This window comes from Centroberyx gerrardi, chromosome 21 (genome assembly GCF_048128805.1).
Source record: "Centroberyx gerrardi isolate f3 chromosome 21, fCenGer3.hap1.cur.20231027, whole genome shotgun sequence".
NCBI classification, from domain to species: Eukaryota; Metazoa; Chordata; class Actinopteri; order Beryciformes; family Berycidae; genus Centroberyx; species Centroberyx gerrardi.
Window position 1 is genome coordinate 20,632,294 of NC_136017.1, and position 2,500 is coordinate 20,634,793.

Consider the following 2,500-nt stretch of genomic DNA (forward strand, 5'->3'; position numbering starts at 1 on the left):
ATCCAAATAGAAAAAAAAAAGTTAAAGTCCAACTGCCACCAGGGGCTCGGGGTGAAAATCCTGCCCGGGAAGAGGCGCACAGCCTCGGGCAGGGCGCCCCCCTACCATCCCTGGAGCTCCAGGGAGTACCAGGAGCAAATCCAAATAGAAAAAAAAAAGTTAAAGTCCAACTGCCACCAGGGGCTCGGGGTGAAAATCCTGCCCGGGAAGAGGCGCACAGCCTCGGGCAGGGCGCCCCCCTACCATCCCTGGAGCTCCAGGGAGTACCAGGAGCAAATCCAAATAGAAAAAAAAAAGTTAAAGTCCAACCGCCACCAGGGGCTCGGGGTGAAAGCCCTGCCCGGGAAGGGGCGCACAGCCTCGGGCAGGGCGCCCCCCTACCATCCCTGGAGCTCCAGGGAGTACCAGGAGCAAATCCAAATAGAAAAAAAAAAGTTAAAGTCCAACCGCCACCAGGGGCTCGGGGTGAAAATCCTGCCCGGGAAGAGGCGCACAGCCTCGGGCAGGGCGCCCCCCTACCATCCCTGGAGCTCCAGGGAGTACCAGGAGCAAATCCAAATAGAAAAAAAAAAGTTAAAGTCCAACTGCCACCAGGGGCTCGGGGTGAAAATCCTGCCCGGGAAGAGGCGCACAGCCTCGGGCAGGGCTTCCAGGGCGCCCCCCTACCTCCCTGGAGCTCCAGGGAGTACCAGGAGCAAATCCAAATAGAAAAAAAAAAGTTAAAGTCCAACCGCCACCAGGGGCTCGGGGTGAAAATCCTGCCCGGGAAGAGGCGCACAGCCTCGGGCAGGGCTTCCAGGGCGCCCCCCTACCTCCCTGGAGCTCCAGGGAGTACCAGGAGCAAATCCAAATAGAAAAAAAAAAGTTAAAGTCCAACCGCCACCAGGGGCTCGGGGTGAAAATCCTGCCCGGGAAGAGGCGCACAGCCTCGGGCAGGGCTTCCAGGGCGCCCCCCTACCTCCCTGGAGCTCCAGGGAGTACCAGGAGCAAATCCAAATAGAAAAAAAAAAGTTAAAGTCCAACCGCCACCAGGGGCTCGGGGTGAAAATCCTGCCCGGGAAGAGGCGCACAGCCTCGGGCAGGGCTTCCAGGGCGCCCCCCTACCTCCCTGGAGCTCCAGAAAGTACCAGGAGCAAATCCAAATAGAAAAAAAAAAGTTAAAGTCCAACCGCCACCAGGGGCTCGGGGTGAAAATCCTGCCCGGGAAGAGGCGCACAGCCTCGGGCAGGGCTTCCAGGGCGCCCCCCTACCTCCCTGGAGCTCCAGGGAGTACCAGGAGCAGAAAGAAATATTTTGTTTAAAAAAATGACAAAGTGCTGCGGCACTTAGGCTGTGGGGCGAAAACAGGCGGAGTACCAGGAGCACAAAGTTTAAGTTGGAGTACCAGGGGCACCAAAGTTTGAGTTGGTATACCAGGAGCAGGAAAGTTTGGGCGGATGGTAGTCTGCTTGTATCCGGGGAGGGGTGCTTAAGAGTGGGTCTGCAGGTTCGGCTGGTGCTGGGGTTCCTGGATGGTGGAGGTTAGGGGCCGGAGATAGGGGGCAGCTAACAGGTGTGTGGGTGGCCGAGGCAGGGGCTCCAAATTGGGGTAAAAGTGAGGTGGAGGGCCCCCTGGAGGTAGGGGGCCGATAGCAGGTGTGTGTGGCCGAAGCAGGGGCTCTAAATTGGGTAAAAGGGAGGTGGAGAGCCGCCTGGAGGTAGGGGGCGGAAAGCAGGTGTGTGTGGCCGAAGAAGGGGCTTTAAATCGGGTAAAAGGGAGGTGGAGAGCCGCCTGGAGATAGGGGCCCGCTCCCAGGTGTGTGTGGCCGAAGCAGGGGCTTTAAATCGGGTAAAAGGGAGGTGGAGAGCCGCCTGGAGATAGGGGCCCGCTCCCAGGTGTGTGTGGCCAAAGCAGGGGCTCTAAATTGGGTTAAAAGTGAAGTGGAGAGCCGCCTGGAGATAGGGGCCCGCTCCCAGGTGTGTGTGGCCGAAGCAGGGGCTCTAAATTGGGTTAAAAGTGAAGTGGAGAGCCGCCTGGAGATAGGGGCCCGCTCCCAGGTGTGTGTGGCCGAAGCAGGTGCTCTAAATTGGGTAAAAGGGAGGTGGAGAGCCGCCTGGAGATAGGGGCCCGCTCCCAGGTGTGTGTGGCCGAAGCAGGGGCTTTAAATCGGGTAAAAGGGAGGTGGAGAGCCGCCTGGAGATAGGGGCCCGCTCCCAGGTGTGTGTGGCCGAAGCAGGGGCTCTAAATTGGGTTAAAAGTGAAGTGGAGAGCCGCCTGGAGATAGGGGCCCGCTCCCAGGTGTGTGTGGCCGAAGCAGGGGCTCTAAATTGGGTTAAAAGTGAAGTGGAGAGCCGCCTGGAGATAGGGGCCCGCTCCCAGGTGTGTGTGGCCGAAGCAGGGGCTCTAAATTGGGTAAAAGGGAGGTGGAGAGCCGCCTGGAGATAGAGGGCCGCTCCCCGGTGTGTGTGGCCGAAGCAGGTGCTCTAACTTGGGTTAAAAGTGAAGTGGAGGGCCCCCTGG